At 45.5% G+C, this 8,418-nt stretch overlaps 1 protein-coding gene across 1 annotated transcript in view; it reads right to left on the reverse strand.

The window, feature by feature from the left end:
* LOC145262843 (uncharacterized) overlaps nt 1–7,804 on the reverse strand; it is a 244,232-nt gene extending 236,428 nt beyond the window's left edge. The window contains exon 1 of the mRNA XM_080119835.1: nt 7,783–7,804. The gene's annotated coding sequence lies outside the window, so the exon portion shown is untranslated. The remainder of the gene's footprint in view (nt 1–7,782) is intronic.
* Between the last annotated feature and the right edge of the window lie 614 nt (nt 7,805–8,418).

Below are 8,418 nucleotides of genomic sequence, written 5' to 3' on the forward strand. Positions count from 1 at the left end.
TTACAACCTCTTGCATACTTTTCGCGACAGCTGAAACCGGCCGAACAACGTTACAGCACGTTTGGCCATGAACTACTGGCAATGTACCTCGCAGTGAAACACTTCCAACATTCACTCGAGGGCCGACAATTTGTGATCTACACCGATCACCGTCCGCTTACATACGCACTGCGTGCTAAGCCGGACAAATATTCTCCCCGCGAAACACGCCATTTGGACTTTGTTTCGCAGTTTACTAGCGATATCCGACATATCGCGGGTGAGCAGAACGCAGCAGCAGACGCATTGTCTCGCCTGCCCATCAATTCTCTGTCCTCACCATCGGATATCGATTTGCAACAGATGGCCTTGGACCAGCCAAGTCTGGACACGTTGGATCCATCGTCACCTGAATTCGTGACTTGCAAATTCGCATATCTGCCCGTGCCTACTTCTGACATGCAGATCATCTGTGACACCTCAACGGATTCACCTCGACCATTCATTCCAACGACCCACCGTAGAGTAGTTTTCGACACTCTACACAACCTGGTACACCCCGGACGCAAAGCCACAGTAAAGCTGATTACAGCTAGATTTTTCTGGCCTAACATGAGGCGTGACATCACTGCTTGGTCACGTTCCTGTGTATCCTGCCAAAAGTCAAAGGTGCACGAGCATATCCGCGCACCCCTTGGAACATTCAGCACCCCAGATGCTCGGTTTAGCCATGTTCACATTGACTTGGTTGGACCATGGCCGGTCAGTCAGGGATTCACTTATCTCCTGACCTGCATAGACCGTTTCACACGGTGGCCAGAAGCCATCCCACTCAGTGACATTTCGGCTGAATCTGTAGCGCGAGCCCTTATATCAGGCTGGATATCGCGCTACGGAGTTCCCACTACAATCACCACTGATCGTGGTGCACAATTCGAATCCCACCTATTCCGGGAACTGTCCAAGATCCTCGGGATCACTCGCATTCGGACAACAAGCTATCACCCTGCTTCGAATGGGATGATAGAACGCTTCCATAGCCAATTGAAAGCTGCATTACGCGCTTACTCTGATCAACAACGATGGAGCGAGTACATACCGGTCATCCTTCTTGGCTGTCGGGCATCAATCAAGGAGGACCTGGGATATTCCGCAGCCGAACTGGTCTATGGAGCACCTCTATCGTTGCCAGGTCAGATGCTGACCCCGATAGAGGATATATCAACTGACACAGCTCTATATGTCAACAGACTACGAGCTTATCTCAGTAAGCTACCGCCGATGCACCCTAGGGAACAGACCATTAAATCTTTGGTTCCGAAGGACATAGCGACATGGACTCACATGTTCCTTAGAAAGGACGCAGTAAAAGCCCCCCTAACTCCACCTTACACTGGCCCTTATCGCGTGCTTTCACGCACTGATAAAACTTTTATCCTAGACATTAGTGGTAAAAAAGAGACAGTATCGGTAGATAGGGTAAAAAGAGCCTTTCTGGACACATTAACACCTGAGCCACACATTCCTCCAACATACACACAGCATAATCATACACCTGAGGTAAATGTTCCACGTGAGAACAATTATGTGACCACTACACGTAGTGGTCGACGGGTACATTGGCCAAAGAGACTTTGCAAAACAGTGTATTTCTGTTGAAAAAGAACATTTTTTCTTCTCTCCTTTTTAGAACAGAACGTTTTCTGCAAATATTCCAACTTTTCACAGAAAAGTAAGAACATTTTTTTTCTGCAAGAAAATGACCTAAAGAAACGGACATTTCTTATTGTATTTTTCTTTCTGCTATTTGTTATGCTACCTTTCTCTCTGTCGGCTTTCAGCCTAAGCAGGGGGTTATGTAGCAGACACAAATAGACCCCTTTTCTTCTCGCGCATTCGCTTCCTCTAAGTGAGTGATGCGGCATTAAACTGTCCAATCTGAGGACTTGCACACGAATACAAATTAACCCCTAGGGACCAGACAGCTTCCGGTCCCAAAAGAAAACTCTCTCTTACGCTACCAGCCTTCGTCGGTGCTAGACGCCTGTTCTCTTCGCTGCTCCTACTAAAGGTATTGACGACAGCCGCCGGCTGTAACTACCTCGTAAGGCAGTGGAGACCCGACTCTACTTTCTTCCTTCAGTACGCTCTGCGAATAAACCTTTCCCTTGTTAAGTTGAAGAAGTTGTTTGTCATTGTTCATAGAATTGTGTTATTTTATTTTATTAGGGAAATTCCCGAAAAACTTGATTTGCAATTCATCATTGCATTTTATCTCGATGATTTCCTCCTGGATATTTTCGTGTGCACTGAGAGGATCACAATCGAATGGGTCAATCATCCATGGCTCAATAGTGAAGTCAAATAAATCGGAAAATCTGATTTCTAGATCATTTTTCATGTCTGACAGATGGTTACAATAAATAACAATGTCATTTTCACATAAGTCGATTTCCGCTAGTTCGGGTATATTATCAAATTGCCTTCGTTTTAAATTAATTTGAAACATTTCCCCCACTCTATATCTGTGCCTAAATCAAAACGCGGATTCCATGAACAAAGCTTCTTTCTTAGAACTGCACGCCTGTGGAACTCTGTTCCGTCTGCCTGCTTCCCTCCGAACTACAACTTGGATGTCTTCAAGTCTAATGTTAACAAATTCCTAATGAACCGCCCCCTTAAGTAAACACTCCATCAAATCTCCACACTAACGTAATGTACTTGCAATAACCCTTATCCCTGAGTGGCTTCCGGGCCTTGATAAGTGGTGATCACTGTGTAAAAAAAAAAAAAAAAAAAAAAAAAACATATTAAGTTTTTCAACAAAAGCTCTCATCACCCGTTTACAGTCTATCAGGGTTATCATTTTTCCTTGCAGCAGAAGAGAGACTTCATTTAAATTCATTTAACTTACGGAAGATCCAACTAAGATAGTGTATATTTTTCTTTTGAGCTTGAATTTCGATAGCTAAGTCTGACTGTCCATCTGTTTGTAGGAATACAACTATTGCATTAAATAAGTTTACAAGTCACGTGACCAAAGTTTCGCACTAATAATTTAGCTACGCGTTTATAATTTCAAAAAATTTTAAAAATTTACTCGCAAAAATGCCAAATTTTTTCACAGATAAAATTGATTGAAAATCGCCCCCCAAAATTTGATTTTCGCCCACTAGGGGGCGATTCGCCCCCGGTTGAGAACCGCTGATGGCATCATAGCGTAATGGATTGGGGCGCTGGACAGAAATACATAAGGTGAGGTGCGCCGTGCGGCGTTCGAATTCTAACAACAATCAAGTTACGCTGAATATGAGAAGGGGAAGGGCTCTGAAACATGCGTCTCGATAGATTACTGTTTTTCAAAAGTAATAAATAAAGTTTATGAAAATATACGATTCTACGACGATGTTCTACTCTCTGTGTATACTAATCCTTTTTAAATCAGAAGTTCTATGTTTGCTAAGATATAACAACAGAACATAGATAAATCTATCTATCTATCTATCTATCTATCTATCTATAAATTCGTTTTTCTTTTGTTTGTATTGATATTCATATTAAAAACCCACTTTTCTATTAATATTTATTTGCTTTCCCACCAAAGCAAAATGTGACACAAGGTTGTTTTTAAAGTGTGGTTAAACCAGCTCCCCGAAAAAAGGCAAAAGGGGCACTCTAGTTGGGTCCAAAAATAGTAATTGTCCCAGTATAGAGGGTTTCTGGGCCAAATTACCTTAAGTGCAGCATCTGCAGAACAGATACTACACTTTGATCCCGGCCCGAAGGCCAAGAACAACAGGGTATTTATTTGCTCCCCCACTGAGCAAATTAGGCACAAGGCCGATTTTTTATGTGAGGAATGAAGGGGAAATGGGGGCCAACTCCCCGGGGACTAGGGGAGCTGGATAGTGACAATTGGTATGAAGGGTTGCCCCTACGTTGACCAAGGTCTTATATGTGGGGTTACCCCCACATATGGTCTTTGCTTGCAGTATCTGCCAGATTATTTAGCCTTTCGGCCCCGGCCTTGGCAGTAGATAATGCCAAAGCCTCATTTGGGGTCCAAAAAAGCTTAGGCACTAAGGCCAGTAAGGGGGTGGGGGGGACCGGGTCTTTGCTAAAGCTATGCTAAACTTGTATGGAAAACAAGTACTTTATTAGTTTTTCTACACTAGAGATCTATCATGCTAAATACGCCTTCATTCTTACCAGGACCTACTTTAAAATCTTCTCCCCAGCTTACGGGATGGCAGGCGACTTTGCATTCTGTTGAAAAAATAACATTATTTACATGTAAAAAAACAAAATAAAGTGTATATGTACAAACAAAAAGTAATATCTTTTTTTTTTCTTTTTTTTTTGTAATAAAATGGGGGTGAGATGATAGGGTGGGGGCAAACTATGAAACACCCAAAAAGAAAGAAAAAGAAAACAAATAAACAAAATGCCTATGGGGGCGTGTTAGTAAGGGGACCCTCCCTTCCTACTTGCTATTTGTCAATTGGAACGCCCACTGTCTTCCGGTCCCCTCCCCGGGGGCAGAAGTGAAAGCAAGCAGTGGAGGATCTAAAGGACTGCTTTTCTGCGAAAATAATTTGGGGTTGGGGTCAACAGGGATGGACGGCGTCTTCCAAGATAAAGGACGTAATGGGCGAAAAAACAGGCCGGAGACAAAACAAACAAGTGGACTGGGCATCTTTGGAAGCTCTCCTAGTGCCGATGAAAAATAAAGACTCGGGGACAGGAGCGACACACTTACTTCCCTAGTCTAGGCCCTAATAAAGAACTTATCTTCCACTCTTGGTGGTTACTCAGCCTAACTAACCCTACTCCTACCCATATTACGAGGTAAACCTTGTATTAACCAAAGGGCTGGGTTCCGAGAAAAATATTGACCCCCAGCACCTTAGGACCAATACCACTAGGGTGGAAACACGAACTCGAACCTAGTGCCTCGTCGGATGCACAAGCTAGCGTTGTGCACCCATCTCCTATCAAAGTCTATGCGGTGCAATCTTTTCCAATCATATCTGATCTTTATTTTAAGTTGATGCTTAAAATAAACAACCAGATCCTGATCCAAAACAGATCGCCCCTCATAGACAATGTCCAGACGTGAAACCCACGTCACTAGCCTAGTTACAGCTAGGATCGCTAGAAACACCACCTGTTTCTTCCTGGTAAACGACGGGTCCACATTGTCGATGACGTACACTAAATCAAGTGGCACCGATCACTCGGGGTCGATGCAAGCCATTACCTCTCCGACATACTCCCAAAGACTCCGAACCCCGCTCCAATGAAAGAACGCATGTTCCTTCATTTCCTCCTCCTCTTCGTCATTGCAGCGTGGGCATGGGGGATAATAATACTCACTATCCCTGAAATCCCTGGCTAGTCTGCCGAAGAGTTGCCGTGTGTCCCGAACTAGCCTCCATGTGACGGAAAATTCCGCGTTATTCAAGGCACCCAACTCCACAGCGAGAGAGATTCCCCTCCCGACAGCTGCCGCCGCTCCACCAGCGGATCTTTCGCGGTCTCCACCACTAACTCCTCATATAGCCTCCACCTAGGCCGTGCAAGGTCACTGGACCCTGGCAATGCCCTAAGGGCGGCTCGGCATTCGGTCAGGAAACGCCGTTCCCCCAGCGGCGGGGTCGAATATGAGCCGTAGAACGGCTTGCTCCACGACTGGTACCCAGTGCGTTTCCTCCATCAGTGTCCAACTCAGGAACGCCAATCTTTCAGCATGCTTATGGCTTTGTAAGTCCGGCATTCCTAAGCCTCCCTCACCAAGTTTCTGCGTACAGACCTGTCTGCGGACATATGGCTTTCCTCCCATCCAAAGGAGTTTGAATAGGAGGCGCTCTAAAGCCTTACAGCGATCCACAGGCAGGGGAAGAACAGACAAGCAGTAAAGGATCAGCGGAAACATGTATGTTGCACATCCGGAACGCGCCGCTTTTAACGACAACATCGACCACGACCAGCCTCCCATGAGCATCTGCGTGGACAACAGTAACCGTCGCAGGGTGTGACTCACTAGTACAGAAACCCCCGGCTCTGGAGGCTGCCATATACTGAGTAAACATCAAAATCGTTTACCAGCACATCGCAGTCCCCAGCCCCAACAAAGTGAGTCTCCTGCAGTGCAGCTATGTCTACCTCAAGGGCCATGAGATCCCTCAGCACGCGAGCAGCCTTGCTTCGAGATTTCATGCCCCTTGCATTCAAACTAGTTAGGTTCAAGGCCATGTTTCCCTAACTAGTAGTATTCGTCTACTAAGGGTCTGAAGTCCTCGGGAGAGAGGACGTCGAAGGTCTGGCCCAGACTGCCCGTGAGCAGGTCGGGCATAAACCGCCCCTCTCTGGCCAGACCCCCCATGTCCAAGGGGAACGTTATCTTAATTGCCCTATAGAAGGAGGGGTGACATAAATTGGGACTCGTCCCTCACAACGCTTGGCAATTTGTGTTAATGATGGGTGCTCCCTGTCTACTAGCCTGTGGTCTTTCCAGCCTCCAGCATCCTCCATAGAGCCTTTGCTCTTCCTCCCCTATTTGACCGGACAAACGTTATCAAGTTTGGGGTGTCGGCGAAATTTCGTGGGTTGGTCACCTCCTTTCCGTCAACCGTTTTTAGGCTCTCTAGTTGCTTTAAATGTTTACGTTGAGTTCCATTGAGGTTCGCAACCATCAGTTTTGCCTCGCAAAGATGCTCCCCCGGCCAGAAAGGAAATTTTCTGGTCTTTTCCACTCTGGGGGGCGCCTTCTCTTCTTCCTTGCTTTCTGCCAACACCACTTGAGATTTGGCCGGAGCTTCATCCTTTTGCTCTGGAGTGTTGAATAGGGGAGGGGTAGGCTCAGTGTCTTCCTGGTGGGATGATGTTTGAGGCTCAGTAGGCTGGTCTTGTATCATAGACTCAGGGGGAGTCTCATGAGGAATCTCCTGGGGAGTCTCTTGGGGAGACTCCTGGGGGGTCTCTTTGGGAGACTCTTTCCGCTCCCTTTTTTCTTTCTTCTTGGTCTTCTGCTCCTTTTCTTCCCCCTCTGACTCAGAGGAGCTTGTTTGGAGTTTCCATTTGGTCGACATCACTGCTGCTCTCGTTGTTGCTGGTGCGGAAGGGGCCTCTTGTTCTATTTTTCTCCCCTTTCCTAGCGACGACTTTGCTCCATCCTTCTCCGTCAGCTTTTTCCCCCTTTGTCTTTTCCAGTATCTGCCCTCCTTCCGCCGGCTTTTCTTTCTCCTCTGGCTTCTGGTTAGCCAGCTCTTAACGCAGAGGGCAGAAGCGGGACATGTGCCCAGGCTTCAGGCATTGCCAGCAAAGCGGCCTCCTGCCTTCCACAATAATGGCCATCTGCCAGCCCTCACATATTAGTTGGGTGGGAATCTGGTGAAAACTCTTTCTGTCTACCCGCATGTATATTTTAAATGTTCCCGTCAAAATGTTCCGGGGGTCCTTCACCAGATGCACCCCCCTCCACCCCACCATACTGCGATAGGGTGGCTCCCAGCTGGTCCTTCCCGATAAAGCATGGCACCCCCATTATGGTCACTGTAGGTCTTCTTCGTGAAATGTATTTATTTGCTTACCCACCAAAGCAAGTTAGGCACAAGGCCGTTTTTAATGTGGGGTAAAAACCAGCTCTCCTAAAAGTAGGCAAAAAAGGGGCACTCTGGTTACCAAAAATAATAATTGTCCCAGTATAGAGGGTTTCCCCTCCATTGACTGGTACAAATTATCTTAAGTGCAGCATCTGCAGAACAGATACTACACTTTGATCCCGGCCCGAAAGACCAGAACAACAGAAAAAAGGCAAGCCTCTTTTCTACTTATCTATAAATATAAAACCGAAAATGTATGTATGTATGTGTGTTCGATTTTTCTGTATGTCTACAAAAGGCTTTTTTTAGAGAAGCGTCGGTCGCTTCACAACTTTTTAAAACTTTTTATATCACATATAAATCATAATATCTCACAGTTAACAACAAAGCTCGCCTGTCTATTTAATTTGCTCGATTTCGGGAAGATAAATATTCAACATTTGTCGCTCGCCGCATGTGGGTTAGTCTTTTTCCTATAACATCTTGGGAAAAAATAAAAATCCCGCAGTCACACTTGACCTCATTAACTCATTAAAACGGGCACCTGCCAAATCCAAGTAATTAAATGAATTCAAACATGTTTCCGTTAGCATCTCACGGTGCGGCAATGGTTAATGTTGCACTTTTTTTTTTTCACACTTTAATTTACAACTTTGCCTCAACAATTCGGGTTCGATCCTCATACTTACCTACCAAAACATTTTTTTTTTAACCCCCCACCCCTGGAGTTCCCACACACACCTCCAAACACCCATGCAAGGCCGGGTACCTCTCGCTAGTTTAAAAAGAAAATACAATTTTCATATATATGGGTTATGCAAAAGATCTAACTAAT

This window comes from Euprymna scolopes, chromosome 3 (genome assembly GCF_053919585.1).
Source record: "Euprymna scolopes isolate OS-2025 chromosome 3, ASM5391958v1, whole genome shotgun sequence".
NCBI classification, from domain to species: Eukaryota; Metazoa; Mollusca; class Cephalopoda; order Sepiida; family Sepiolidae; genus Euprymna; species Euprymna scolopes.